The following is a 16182-nucleotide window of genomic DNA, read 5'->3' as shown; positions in this document are numbered from 1 at the left end:
TTTATGCCTTAGGAGTTCAGTTGTGCAGCTTTCCAGGAGGGAGTTTAGCTTTGCAATAATACATGACTATGCTAAAGAACCATCATTTAGGGTTTTATTTATTTGACTTGATTAGTTTGAGGCTGGTTATTCTTATTCTAACTCAATCTGTGTGGTTTGAAGTTTAGTGTCTCAGCTGTGTCTCTGTTGGATATGATCAGATATCACCTTTATTTCTGCAGTTTAAGAAGTAGCCATATTTGATATGACACTTTTTTATCATGTAAAAATGTATACCAGTATTATCATGGGTGGTATGATATGGCACAGCCTGAACAGACATATCAGTCCGGGCCCCACAGCTCTGAAATGAACTGCCAGAGGAAAACAGGTTGGCGGACTCTGTGCTCTCCTCGAAGTCATTGCTCAAAACATACTTTTATAAGAGAGCATTTACTGATTTTATTTGATCAAGGTGTCTTTCACAGGATCCTGCTTTTATTTTGTTTTTATGTTTTTATAATTTCATGTTCTTTTAATGACTATGAAATTTGCACTAACTGTATGGCCTTTTAAAATGCTCTTTATTTTGCACATGTCTTGTGAGGCATTGTAAAGCACTTTGTAACAGTTTTTGAAAAGTGCTCTATAAATAAGGATTATTATTATTATTATTATTATTATTATTATTATTATTATTATTAACATGTGAAAGGTCACCCCTCCAAAATCCTATGGTCTTAACTGATAAATGAGCTCCTTGATCCTGCTTTTCCAAAACTTATGAAGTTTTTTTTCTACTCTGATTGTACTGGTTGATTAATGTGCTGCTTAATTGATTAAATATATGCAATTTTAGTATTTAAGCCAAATTTGAAGATTCTTAATGTTAGTAAACATGTCCAAAAGACTTGTTAATATTTCTAATTTTCTTTATATTTATAGAGCAGTTGTTTAAAACAGAGCCTTAAAACTGTCCATGCGGGGCATCATAATTTTCAGAACCACAGATGGTAAACAGAAATTAAATTGTTAATATAAATCAGATTGTAATTTGTTCACGGCAACAACAGCAAGTAAATGCATCTTCTCAGACTGACATAATCTTATTATATGAAAACAAATATGTTTACTGCTTCTCAAAAGTTTAACACACCATCAGTTTTTTTTACTCATTAAAAAGAGGGAATAAAGTGGAAATGATCATAATTCCACATGAAGAAGCAGAGCATTAATAATGAGAGTGTTTTACTACGGGTGTAAATAAATATTTCAGCCTCAGAAGCCTCGTGGCGGTGATCCATCACCTCGCTCCCAAAGATGGGATGCTCCCTGCGGGTAGATAACTCACCAGTTGTGGATCCTGAGCAGCAGATGATCTATACAGTCCTAGAAAAGGTTATTTATCGCTCTCATAATTAAATTTGGTATCTTGGTGGAGGGGCTGTCACGGCATGATTAATCAAGTCCCACTGGCTGGAGCTGGAGAGGGCCGAGCAGCAGGTGTTGCTCACTTCGGCCTGTAACGCTGCTGCAAACATGGTGCTCATGCTTCTGCAGGTTTGAAGGAAGCAAAACAGCACAGCAGGGGTCAGATACATACAAATCTGTCACTGTCAGGGCAAAAGTTAGTGTGCGCTGTACAATAGATGGAGATCTTTTCCTTCTTTGTGGCAGATTCATAAAAGCCTGTGTACTGGAGCTGTAAATCCAAGCAGATTTTCTTTCTCTCCCATCTTGTAGACAGCTATTCATCAAGACACTGAGCACATACTTGTTAACCATTAAGAATCATTGTTATATGTGCATGTGTAGGTCTGGAGTGCAGGTCCTGCTTCCTGTTGGCATTGTCAGAAATGATTGATTCAAGAAGTTAATCAGAAAACTAGATCCAGATACAAGCTAACAAACTGAATAGCTTCTTCAAATTTCACTCAGGACCAAAAATCTGCCTTTAAATTTAAAAAGCAATAGCAATTTTATTTATAAAGCACATTTCATTACTTGGAATCATTTTTGACAGCAACCTTTCTTTTCAACATCACGTCACCCAGCTCACTAAAACGGCCTTCTTCCACCTCCGAAACATAGCCCGCCTCCGTCCATTCCTCTCTTTCTCTGCCGCAGAAACCCTTATCCATGCATTCATCACATCCCGTTTAGATTACTGTAATAGCATCCTGTACGGCACATCATACAAAGTCCTCCATTTCCTGCAATACATTCAAAACTCTGCTGCACGCCTCCTCACCTGCACCCGCTCCCGTGACCACATCACCCCCGTCCTCCAACATCTTCATTGGCTCCCCGTCCCCTACCGCATACAGTTTAAAATCCTCCTCCTCACCCACAAAGCCCTCCACCACCAGGCCCCTTCCTACCTCACTGACCTCCTCCACCATCACACTCCTTCCCGTAACCTGCGCTCCTCACATGCCAACCTCCTGTCCCCACCTCACAGAACCAAGCACCGAACCTGGGGGCAGAGCCTTCTCAGTAGCCGCCCCCACCCTCTGGAACTCACTCCCCTCCCATATACAAAACTGCTCTGACCCTTCAGTTTTCAAATCTCTTTTAAAAACCTTTTTAAGTTAGCTTTTCATTTGTGATTGTACTGTTGTGTTGCTTTGTTTGATCTGTGTTATTTGTTATTTGTTTATTTTGCTTGTATTGATTTTAACAATTATACAGTGTCTTTGAGTTTTTGAAAAAGCGCTATATAAATAAAATGTATTATTATTATTATTATTATTACATGTAAGTTCAATGTGCTTTACATGGAGAATTAAAGACAAAGACATTTTTCCAAATAGATTAAATAAAAACAGAAAAACAATAGATACACCCAACATACATCAGACACAGCAATCAAACAAACAGCAAGTGTTGCTGCACATGCATCCAGTCACAACAGTCATTATATCATTCATACGCTTGAGAAAATAAACATGTTTTCAGTATTTTTTTAAAAGTGGAGACAGTTATTATGGACCTGAGGTCAGCAGGCAGTTTGTTCCCAAAAGATGGACCACAGTAACTAAAGGCCCCTTCACCGGACCTTGATTTGACCCTGGGTACATTTAAAAGACTCCCACCTGCTGACCTAAGGATCCTGGTAGAGTTATACACTGTGAGCAAGTCAGAGATGTACTGGGGAGGAAGTAATGATTCGATATTTATTGTGATAATTATCGATATCGACTGATATAAGAAAATTTTATCGTGATAACATAATTTTCAATATCGCCCAGCTCTAGTTTAAACCATTACAAAAGTGAGTTGCCTTACTGAACTACAATTGCAACATTGAACCTTGCAAGTTGGCACTGCATATTTTCTCATGTTAAGTAGGGCTACTGGACTATCTTAAAGGTGACATATCACGCTTTTTTCATCAATATATATTGGTCTAAGAGGTCCCCAAAACATGTCTTTAAAGTTTATGCTCAAAAAAACACTTTGAAATCAGATTTTGGCATGCCTGAAAAGTCCTCTTCTTCAGTCCTCAGAACACTCTGTTTTCCCTCTGACCACGCCCCCTCAGGAAGTGGATGTGCCTCGGCTCTCCAGCACGTTGATCTAATGTTTACATGTTGGCTGAATATACACGGCTGCTCAGAGATCACGTTACTTCAACCCTCTGAATCTGATCCAGAATCTGATCCTGACGGAGAGGCGCCTGCACCTTTCTGAACGATTGGTCATAGATTTAGTGTTTCTTGTTGTTTTATTTATCAGTATGTAGACGTGTGTCTTGGTACACAGCTACGAACATGTAGCTATGTGGCTATGCTAACTAGCGCTAGCACTTATCCATGATAAATAAAAATCATCCACTAGATCTTCAAATCTGCAGACGTGGGGAGTAAAACCGACCTCTACCAGAAAGGCAGCAGGACCTTTTATGAAGGATTGGTCACAGATTTAGTGTTTCTTGTTGTTTTATTTGTCAGTATGTCGACGTGTGTCTTGGTACACAGCTACAGCTACAGCTATGAACATATAGCTATGTGGCTATGCTAATTAGCGCTAGCACTTATCCATGACAAATAAAAATCATCCACTATATCTTCAAATCTGCAGACGTGGGGAGTAAAACCGACCTTTGTGTTTATTAAGACAGCCTACAACTAGCATGCCTCCCTCCTAAGCTCCTTGTTAGCACACATTTGTGCAGGTAATGAAAAACGGAGGAGGGATTCAGTATTATTTTATACAGTCTATGGGCTGAACAAGCTCCGAGCTCTGACTCCGTGACAGACCGGATATTGTTGTTACGTAACAAAACACGGAAGTCTGAAACGGCTCGTTTCACACACATTTACAGAAAGGTGTAGAAATCAAAACAGGGGCAGAATGGATTTTTTTCATTCTCGGGGGGTTTGTAGACATGCCAGGGACACATATTTCAGGTAGAGAACCATTAAAAAGTCAATTTTGCTTGATATGTCACCTTTAAATAAAAAAAAGTTTAGAATCTCAAGTATTTAGTAGACAACATGTATATTTATAAATTCTGTTTTCTTAAAAAAGCAAAACACAGAGATTAAATTAACTTTGACATTAAACAAAAAATTTAGCAGTTGTTTTATTTAAACAGCTGGTATGAGCAATCTTGCATTTTGCTAAAGAAATGACAATTGAAGACTAAAACACTGCACCTAATAGATTTTTGTTGATTGATCAGATACTGATAATAAACTCCTAAAAACAAAGAAAATGACATTACCCTCCAGAATCTCTAAAGTACCTGACAAGCTCCTGAGATGGATGAGTGTGAGGATAACAGACATTTCCATATATTGATTAGATGTTACCGACACAACAATACCAGACATGAAGTGAAGGATGATGGTACTCTAATCGTCATCAAGGACTCTTCTCAACACAATAATGCTGCTAATGAATATGAATAGGAGCGACTGGTGAATTAAGTAATTAGACTGGTGCTGCTTTGCTACACTAGTCTCACTGTAAAGCTTAAAGGTCCCTGTTGGAGCGGTGTGGGGAGAAGGTGAGCGGAGTATTGGACAACAGAAAGTCAATATCTGTGTAGAGCTCAAAATGAACATGGTGTTTAATCCTATGTCCACAACAATTGTCTGCTCCATCACATTGCTTCACCTGAGCCGCTCTGCAGTTTACCTTCCCCTGCAGCCCGGAGGCACAGGCAGGAGGTGTGAGCGGTTTTATTACACTCATAAGCTTTGTGATCAGGAGCTGTATGGATTACGCTCTGCTGCAGAAGCCGTTTCCTCGACTTGTTTTGAAAGGGCTCGAATTGGCAGGAGAAGTGGAAAATGTGACAGCTCTGGTGATGAGTCGTCCTGATGATCGGCGTCTCACTTCCCTGACAAATGCGATTAAAGAGCAGCCGTTATGTAAAGTCTGGATTAGAGAGGTTTGACAAGTGAAGGAAAAAACAGGACAAATTGAGTCCTAGAGCTGTATCCTGAATGTTCATGCTAATCAACGGTGGTACAGTATCAGACCTGAGCTAAACGGGGTACTTTCAGGTCTTTCATCCTCACACTGGATGCTGCAGTCAGCGACCAGCGTTCAAAGGGTGTATATGAGGAAAAGATTAGATTTCTGCTCTAAAGGCATGCTCAGGTTCAGTGCATGGTTCAGCAGCATGGAGTACAGCAGGTTAGTAATTGCCTGTCATCTGCATCCTGAGAAGTTGTTAGACTTTACTTTGTGCTAGTAATTGGAAGTCCGGGGAAAAAAATCAGTGTTATGTGTTAAGTTGTGTTGTAGAGTTCAAATACGCTGTTTGAAGAAGTCCATGCAGTGGTAGAACATGTTTTGAAAATCAAGCAATTTACAGCCCATCATCAAAAGTGCCAAAAACCTACTGAGGTCGTTTTAAAATGCTGCACTCAAAGGTAACTCCTAACAAAGATCGAAAGCAGTTGCAAAACTTTTAACAAATTAAATACAGCATTAAAAATGTCAAACGTAAAAAGCCTGTGAAAAAGGACATAAAATCACGAGCAGTCCTACATGGAAAGAATTTAATTGGAAACTAAAATTGAGATATTTTAAAACTCCTGTGATTACATCAAAATATGATAGAAATAGGTCAAACCTGTGTTGGAGAAACTGTAAGCAAGTGGGAGACCATACCCACATTTTCTGGGATTGCCCGATATTAAAAAACTTTTGGTTAGGGATCCAAATAGAAGTTCGATCTATTTTGAAGGTTGATTTGCCATTGGATCCACGATATTATATATTAGGTTTAGTCCCAGAGGGAGCTATGGACAAAAAGAAAGTCAAGTTGTTGCATGTCCTTTTAATAGTAGCCAGGAAAATGATAACATTGACCTGGCTGAAACCACTACCTCCCACCCTTCACCAATGGAAAGAGAGATTAAAGACAGTTTATCTGATGGAAAAGATAACTGCAAAACTTCACTGTAGATTGGATTTGTTCTTAACTTTGTGGGCTCCTGTAGTTAAGCACCTTCAACTGCCAAACAATTATGATAGAGTAACTTGAGGGGGGGGTCTTTCCCTCCTTGTTTCTTTGTGTGGATGAGACCAAAACTAGGAACCTATCTATGACTGCCTGCCTGGAAATGCCTGCCGAGTTCTAATGTTTTCTCATTTAATTTCTTCGAAACAGACTCTGTAACATACTATGTGTACAACTTTAAATAAAAATTTGTTCAAAAAAAAAAAAAGTCAAACGTGACAACATACCTTAAACTACTTTTGATTTTGAATTGTTGCTTGAAAATTGTTTGCTCAGGCAGCAAAAAGGTCATCTATAATTTACAACATGTTAAATAATCAGCAAAAATGTGGATGTATCAACTTACAAACATCACACAGTCTAAGTATTTTCTAAACCTGTTCTGTGATATGCATCCTGTTGGCTGAATCTTAGCAGAACGTACTAAACAAGCTGATTTTCTTGTGTTTTGTGGTGCAAAAAAAAATCTAATATTGCATCATGACATGAGCTTTTAGGAGGTGAGGAGTCATTTAAATTAAAACATTGTCTTCATATAGCTTTTTGCAGATGATAGAATTATCATGGTACCAGAATTTATACATTTAATCCTGGTTATAATTGAATGATATACATATCTGTCTCAAAACCACAACAACCAAAATCAAAATCCTGAGCACCATAACTGGTACATTTTGGTATTTTAAATTTGAACATAAAATAACTGAATTCTGACCAGACTGTTAAAAGTTATGATTGGCCAAATAAATGTGATTTTACTGCAAAAAAAATGCTTAGACCCATAATCCAATGTTTTGTATGTTTTACCTTTTTTTTTCTATTTTTAATTTACCTTTTTTTATGTACAGCACTTTGTGTTACAGTATCATTGTAGATTGATCGATCAGTAATAATGTAGTAGGTGTGTGGTGCTGTGTGTCTGCAGAGTGTGTGCTCTCTGTCTGTGTAGCGTCAGTCAGTGGATTGTTGCCAGTTGTCAACAGGTTGAGACGAAGCGGCAACCTCTGGCCACGAGAAGTCTATGGTTGGGACTAAACAAACAGGGGTCAGGGGATGTTGCTGTCTGTCTCCTCTGCTCTCAGTCTGTCTGTAACGTGTGCATCTTTATGAGGAGGTGCTAAAGGGACTTTACTAAACGTCAGTTTTTGCTGACCTGTGGATGAAGAGAGTTAGCCGTGTAGTGGCTGGGACAGGATAACTTCATGCATACAAAATGTGGCTATATTTGTTTTGTGTGTTGCTCATTATTTTGTAAATGACACAAAGATATGCTGACGATGAAAACAACTAAGGATGTTTTAAATTGACAAAATGACTTTAAATGATTGATTGATAAGAAATTGGATTTCTGTATGCTTCTTTTTTATCTCTTGTTTTGAAGCTCATCCATACACCTCATTTTGTAGCTGTGTATTTAATTATGAGATGACTCTTATCCTCTCCACATTGATTTCATGCTGTAAAGCAGTGTGTATACATTTCTCTGCTTTGACAACTGTAGCATCTGGTTAAATATACTGTAGGTTAGGCTAACCCTGTTATTTTGTTGCATCCTGGTGCTAAATGTATCCCTGTGTAAATGTAGTGTAGTGTGTTAGCTTTATTTCCAGCTGCTACAGCTCAGTTTCCCCGCAGGCCTCATTACAGTAACATCCACATTATCCTGTTTGCTGTCTGAACAGTCAGTCTCTATTCCAGCCTGACGTCTGCTGACTGCCTGCTCGCTGTTTGTACACCAGAGGGCTGCTTTCCTCTCTGTGTTGTCCTGTGGTTTTTTATCCCTCTCACCTTCTCACCTGGCTGCCGGCCTGTGGGCTGCCAGCCTCAGATGGTTAATTATCTCTTGTCTGAGCCGTGATCACCTCCCCCGGGGCCCTGCAGCAGAGCGCTAACGTATCAGAGAGGGAGCCTATTGAACTTCCTCCCGGCCCACCGGGGTGTCAGACCACCTGGCTAATAACGATTCATGCAGCTGCCAATCCGGCTGAGCCTCGCCATCAATATTCCTGTCTGCAGAGTAACATCAATTAAGAGACAGGGATGTGAACATTGAGGCGCAGGACAAATATCATTCCCTGGTTTGATATCCTAAAGAGAGAGAACGGAGAACTGAGGGTGGAGGTTTTCACAGAGATCAGAAGACACTAGTTTCTCTGGCAACTCTTAGCCTTAATATAGTCAGACGGATGAGTTATTAAAGGATCCACCCCCATACAGTTGTCACAAATAACAAATTCGACTACAGAGACTAGAACCTTTTCTTGGGTACCAGGCTGTTGTGCGTGTTTAATTATGCTGTAAAAAAGGACATTTTAATGCTGACTGTAATTATTATTACTTTTACCATTCTTGGAGAAGAGGATGAAGCTGGAGAGGAGTGAGTTGGCAAACGCCAAATGATCAAAGTTTAACAGTCAACATGTGTGGCTAACAGCTTTATATCACAAACCTAAAAAAGAACCAGTCTACACATCACTGGTGACCAATAACAATCCTGACTCCTATGCATTAGCTTACAGTGGAGAAACCCTGGATGATCTAACAAGCTAGGTATTGTAAGAACAGTATACCTGCTAATAAGTGCTAAAATATCAATTAAACTACAATTTTACTCCCCAAAGAGGCTCAAGCACAGGCTTCTAGGATGACTAATTAATCTACACAGAAAGTCAGATTGTTATCCCCTTTCTTCAATGTAGGGCTGGGCGATAAATCGATACAGTTGATTTGGCATAAGGATGATTTTAAAACAAAAAAATCTAGATTTTCTCTTGAACTTTCTCCATCATTTACTAACTACAAAAACATACAACAATGACGTGGATCCCAGCGTTAATAAATAGTTTGTTCCAAAAAGAGGCACAGTGCCACAGTCTCGTCTGATCTCTCACCTGCAATTGGTTCGGTTCATTTTACACTGTAACACTCATACCTGTCCCTCCTGAAACAATGACGGGTAAGAACTAATGTTCCCAACAAGACAAGGGGATGTAAAATAGCAACTTAAATGTTATTCATTCAGACATAATTAATACTTCAAGTGCTGTGAACACACGTAAAATAATATTAATAAATGATAATGTTTATAAACTTAATTCCTAAACCCTAAATAATACAGTGGGATTTTTCTGCTGAGTAAAGGTGTTTTTCGACCGCAGGAACTTTACCCCGGAACTAGGGACTTTATCCCTGAACTACATGCGTTTCGACCGGAGGAACCAGGGTCTAAATTTAGTCCAGGGGTAGTTCATCTCCCCCCTGAAAAGCCCCTGCTTTGGGGGTAGTACTTTTCAAAGGTCCTGGGACTTTCGGCTGAACGTTTAAGCAGTTGTTGAAACACAGAGGGAGTTCCTGGGAATGCATACTAGTTTAGTTATTTATTAAGATTTCAAAATATTATGTAATATGTATTTTTTTCTCCATATGTCACTGGCCTGATTTGCACAATCTACCCGGGACTACAGCCCGCGGTCGAAACGCAAACAACAATGTGGGTAGAGGAACCTTTTATTTCCGGGGAAAGTAGTTCTGGGGGCTAAAAGACCCCGGAACTCTCTGTCTAAATGCAGCTTTACACCTAATTCTCAGTAGTGTACTCTACATCCTAATAAGCAACATAAATAGCAAATTTTGTGTTAAGAAAATTGGAGATTTGATTTTTAAGACATATCGCCCAGCCCTACTTCAATGTGATAACAACACAAACACGGCTGAAGGATTCAATTCAGTGACAGAAACAGCTGAGTTCATGTCCAGCAGAGACAAGTACCGATCACTCATAGCATGGATGGAGGGTGTTACGGTATCAACACCATCACTTATGTCAAGTTCTAGTCTCGTAGTTTTAATGCAAAGATAACGAAGAATAACTCTCCTCATCACAGATGCAGCCGAGGTGACTGTTAGATAGTGTAACAGAGTGACTCCCGATCTTCTCCCTGTTCCGCTCAGACACTTCAGAGCTGAGCCGCTTTCACTAATCAAAGGGCAGGGCCTCCTTCTCAGGTCAAAGCGAGTGGCATCACTAATAGGTGCTACTGCTACAGAGTTAACTCAGAGCAACCACCTCACTTAACTTCAAGGCAGAATATCCCATAAACATACGGGTTATATAACATTTCAGTTGTCACATGTAGAGAAATGAGCTATAGAGATTTAAACTGTGTTTTCTTACCAGACAGTTCATTTCCACTGTAAAACCTGGGCTCTTAATATTAGGCCTAATGGAAATCTGGGGTCTCCTGGTGACAGTTTTTTGCCTTCCTGCACTGCCGCCATTTTTAAACACCAGAGGTTGCAGCTGGCTAAAAGCACATGTGAACTAGCTGATGTAAACAAAAGGATTGGTTCTTTCTCAATGCAACTCCGTGGAGCCAATAATGATCTGTGAAGAATGTGAAGTACACGTTCACTGGTAAAAATAAATGTTCGTGCTCATAAATGAGCTTTTCCTAATACAATCATAACTAGAAGAGAAAATGGAAATAGACTTTTATCTGAATCTGGAGGAAAGCAATTAGCGTCGAGCAACATTCCTCTAATAAAACCATAATGCATCGGTAGCAACAACTTCTGGCTGTCAGCCTGCAAATACAAATTTCTCTCATAACCTTTGCAAGTTTAATGTCTACCTTGGGTTGCTTTGCATTGCCAACAGCAATTTTAGTATGCAAGCAGAAAAAAAAGAGCAAACTCTGGCTAATTTGTTACTCTGCTTAGATTTACATTCCCCGGCCCTGGGAACAGCCGCTCGCCTGCTCCGGCCCATTTGTTCAGCACTTAATAAATTGCATAGCAGGTTCACAGAGGTGAGATGATTGATCACTAGATACGGTGCTCCCTAGCAGCAATATTTGTCTACGGACGCAGGGAGAATTAGCAATAACTATGTATTTGGGAATTTGACTTTCACAGATGGCATAACTAGGGCGATGAAAGTGCTTTTATTAAATGCAATGAGGCTTTGCTGCGATTTAGGAAAATAGTTTTACAAGCACACAGAGAAGCAGAGAGGACTTAATACTTACTCATCAAATAGAGTAGAATAAATAACTTGAGTTTTATGATTGAATTTATAGTGTCAAGTGTTTCTTTACAGACTACATTTCCTTGTTCTCTAACCCAGTTTGGAAGTGATACGGGGGATAAATGAATTTCACCTTACTCATTCAAATGAAGGGCTCAGTAATCAGGGTAATTGCAGATAATAACCCCGGCCTGCACTGTAGGGCCTGGGGTTTTCAGCCTGCACATCCCCTGTTCTCACTGCTGCTGCCATTAACAGAGAGCAGCTCTGAGGCATTCCCCACTGTTACACATGATTAAGACAGCTCTGACTCTTCACATACCACCCAGGGAGGCATGTTCAGAGTCAGAGTCGATCTGTGCGATGAATTTTTTAACAGCATGAGCTCGTGTTATTCAGAAATGATTTTTTCCCCCTAAAAAGTAACAACAGATAAGGGATGTGTTTGAAAATGTTTCTTAATATTTCATCATAGAGTGTAGTAAGAAGGTTCCCAACCACTTTTTGTCTGATGTCAAAACCTCTCCACCTTATCAGATGAGCTCGAGTAGCCCTTTATCTCCAAACAGGGCTGCAGGTTTAAACTGCCACTGCAACATTTTTCCTTTTTCCTGTATTCAGAAAATAAAAGAGTGTAATTGTATCACTTAAATTTCTCTTTATGCAATTAAAATGAACAATCATCCTGTTTACTATAAAGGACTTAGTCTATTTTGGTCATTACTAATTAAACCTTTCCTACTTTCACGGCACTTGGTTCACTCCTCTGACACCTGGATGAAAATGTGTGACACAACATTTCAAAAGACAGACCAAGTAGAGCCTTATGTTTTCTTACGAACATAAGACTCTTATATTTCACCAACAATTTCAGACAATGCTCTCTGGCTGGTCTTGAGAGTGGGAAAATAATGACAGTTAGCAGAGTTGGTGAGGGCATCTCTAAGTTGCTGACCTCTGCAAAGTAGCTTAAAGCATAAGCAGTGGGGATGTACATTTTAAGTATTTTCCATGATCTATTTTTGGAAATGTTAATGATTAATTATCGATTAATCAATAATAAAAAAAAAACATTATTATTCTTATTTTAAAAACAAGGCCAAATATGTTTTTCCCCCTAAATTATATTTTCCACAGCAACAATATGCATATAACTGACAGTATTGAATACAGGTACATGTTTAACACTGATTATCAATGATCAGGCTCATAAAAATATTCATTATAAGACATAGTCCTCTTTTAAAAAGCGCTCGTGGAGACCTGAAGCACAGCCGCAGCTGCCAGCTGAGCGTCTCCGCTGTTTGCAACACCTTTAACTGATTCACATGGAAACTTGCTTTAAACTGAAAACACCTCCCTGATGGCTGAGTGTAATGAGACCACATGATGTCCGTTCCACGTGAAGGAAAATTGAAAACAACAATGCGTGTTTCGAGTAATTTCTTAACAATCAGTTGATCGATAATCGATTCACTTTACATCCCTAATAAGCAGTAATGATAATAGCAACAATGTTAAAAGTAGAGATGTTCTGAATTCACTAACTGTGTAATTGTTTAAATGAGAGTTTTAATTCTGACTGTCTAAATTAAAGGTAAGAAACACTCAAAATGAACCACAATTTCTTTAACACAGCTAAACAAGGGATCGCCTTGTCTGCAGGTAAACAAAGTCCAATTGCAGTGGCTAAAGTTAGCAGAGCTAGCACCATCAGCTTTTAGTCCTCCTTGCAGGTTAACATCCACACACCTAGACTGGTTATGCAGTGCTCCAGTCGAGTGCTTATATTCCAGATTAATCATGGCATAGCCTATCTATTGTGGTGGAAATCTGGAAATGATAGACTCAAACAACAACGGTTTGTCTTTGTGAGCTTTATACCGGCCTTCAGTAAGCTTTGCAAAGCGGTCAGATGGCAGAGTGATCTAACAACCGAGACAAGGTCTGCTCAACTGACCCAGAGTGAAGATACAACGCGTTACTTATCCTCTTCAGAGAATAATATTAATACATCATTGAGCATCTTCAAAGAACTGTAAGACGAACAAGAGAGTTTCTTATCACCTCTTGCTTCCTGGTCACCTTCCTGACTTCTCACCTTATGGTCTGCTCCTCAGCCATGGGAACAGATAACAATATGCAAATCACAGAAGGTTTGGTATGTGTGAATGTTTCTAGCTTCTGATCAAAGCAAGAACAACATGCTATCATGTCTGTATTTTTCCCACCACACTATAACTTTGTCTCCATTTTCTAGATCAAAATACTGACAAACCACACCATGCTACAGCCCCAGCTACTGGCAGATGGCTTCGAGATGCTAAATGAGGACAGACGTGCCAACATAAATATTCCTACACAGGTCCTGTTCACCTTGTCTTACATTACCCTCAATGAAAATGCCTTCTTTAATGTGTATTATAAAAAATAAGCAGCGGATGAGGTAAATTGTTCAGTTTACTGTTCATTCATCCTGTAAGGAAGCTGATAAGAATCTGTTGTTATGGAATCATTACTGCCCGTGGAATTGGAAGGACTAATTTTTTCACAATATAAATAGATCATCTTTAAATCAGTATGCTGTCAACTATTTGAAGAGTAAGGTCTCATCCCTTCAGGGTGAGCAAGATCCACCCACTAACTATACATTATCCCTTACTTAATCATGGGGATTTTTTTAAGTAAAGGTTTAATACTTAGTACTTAGTGCAAGTTGCCAACCTTTAATTGGTACCTTTGTACTTTATAAATCATGAATTGCCTGCAAGTCTTTCTTTTAAAATCTACCACCTTTGGTCCTCTGTTAAAAACTGAAGTAAGCATTACCTTTAGATCTCTTCCTCAGCTGCTCAATTTAACAATTTGAAATAAGTTTTTCCTTTTAGGATATCAGGACCAAAATGCCCCCAATACCACCTTAAATGTGAGATCTGTGAATACGCCAGTCAGTGCACTGACCAGATGTATCTATTTGTTTGACCAGAAATCTATTCTTCTAACAATCCGTCATCCTCAAATGTTTTCATTTGGCACTGAGATTGTGCTCGGCTATCGTTTTCTGAATCCAGCTCAGCTCACACCTGGAGTTATCTCTGCTGCAGAGAAAATGGATAGGTTGTGTTTGATGCACCGTGCTCCCAAAGACAGCACAGTCAGTCAAAGTAAAGCTTTTTGTCAACTCATTGAACATGCAGAATGTTGCATCTGGACACATTTCCATTTTAAAGAGTAACCAGTCTCAAGTATGTCCCTGAAATATTGATAAAGAGTAACACACTGGGTCAAAGTAAATTGGAATTAATACTGACTGCGCCTTATTATTACTGGAAAATAAAATCACTCATCATTTCAAAAATTTAAGTTTAAGCAAAACAATTTAAATGGACTTTATCAGTCCAGACACATTACACCGAGTAAAATTGCTATGATTATTTTCTTGGGTTCCAGTTTTAGATATAATTCAGGAAGAAACTCAGAGATGTAAATTATGGGAAGTCTGAGGTAGCTAACCGGAAAAGCAAGCAGCTCATCAGTATTTTCTTTTAGTCCCAGTTCTGCTCATGGATAGAAATGGCATCACAAGTCTCTTTCAACATGAATACTGGTCTCATGCCGATGCTACGACCGGGTCGTGAACTTCCCGGTATCTTCGCCAAACAGACGTCCTCCTGTAAATGGCAACATGTTTGAAATCCCTCTGCTCGGTTTCCTCTGTGCCATATGAGAAGAGCATTTTTTTTTTCTTCTTCTTCCCTCGGTGTTACCACTCCCCAAACCTCACCTTTTATCTGGTCATTTAAAATTCATAAAATGTGACTGGATGATTACTTTAACACATTCTGCCTTTGACCTCCTGTCGCTTAATTATCATAAAGCCGCACAGAGGAGAACAAACCTTCGCCTCCGTTTTTGTGCCTCGGTAATTGCATTCTTAATTTTGGGAGGTGAGGAACACTGATATAGCAGCTCTGGCCTGATATTGTCATATTGTTGTTATTGGAGGAGGGAAGGGCTCTACTAAGAAACAAGCAGCCGTGCACCTTATGAAGGGAATTTAACATAATGGCACTTTTATAAAGAGACAAAAGTGCAGCCATGAATATTAGAAATCTGCCTTTTCCCTGCAAATTAAGTTGATTTCAGAAAAGTTTTCTCTTTTGTGTCATAGGTAACATTTCAGGGTGAGTTGCCGAGCAGGTCTTGTGTCAAAACAGTTTAAAAATGGTTATACTTTCAAACTTGTAAAATATTTTGAAGACCAAATCTTGTTTTTACAAAGAAAACCTTTTTTTTTTTTTTTTTTAAGAATGAAAATAGAAACAAAAACAGGCCCGCCAGAGGTTCCAATCCGGCCTGAGTGATGACTTTGCAAAGTGAAAAATTGAAGAGGACATTAACTGCATTTTTTTCCCATAAAAGTAACTACCATTTTAAATCTGTCCTCTGGGGGAGTGCACCTGAACAGCGTTCCAGGACTTGAGGAAGTGAGGAAAAAGATTTGCAGTCTATTTTCATAAACTTTTTAAAGCATTTCAAGATCAAATAACACTAAAGTTTACTTAGAAGCGGTGGATCCACCATTTTCTAAAGGAGCCTCATATCATGCATGTGCTTACCATGCATCATAGGTGCGCTCACTAGCACTACACCCCTGCATACAACACTGTCCAGCAAGCAAACTGTTCATGCTGCA

The 16182-nt window shown here is 39.2% G+C and overlaps 1 protein-coding gene across 2 annotated transcripts in view; it reads left to right on the top strand.

The window, feature by feature from the left end:
• Positions 1–16182, top strand: part of adarb2 (adenosine deaminase RNA specific B2 (inactive)) — a 333076-nt gene that overhangs the window by 16977 nt on the left and 299917 nt on the right. The window contains exon 2 of one of the 2 annotated variants that reach the window (XM_034706695.1): positions 13747–13851. The exons of the other annotated variant lie outside the window; for it this stretch is intronic. The gene's annotated coding sequence lies outside the window, so the exon portion shown is untranslated. The remainder of the gene's footprint in view (positions 1–13746; positions 13852–16182) is intronic. 2 annotated transcript variants of the gene reach the window in all.

Source organism: Notolabrus celidotus, chromosome 17 (genome assembly GCF_009762535.1).
Source record: "Notolabrus celidotus isolate fNotCel1 chromosome 17, fNotCel1.pri, whole genome shotgun sequence".
NCBI classification, from domain to species: Eukaryota; Metazoa; Chordata; class Actinopteri; order Labriformes; family Labridae; genus Notolabrus; species Notolabrus celidotus.
This window is presented reverse-complemented; position numbering and strand designations above follow the sequence as displayed.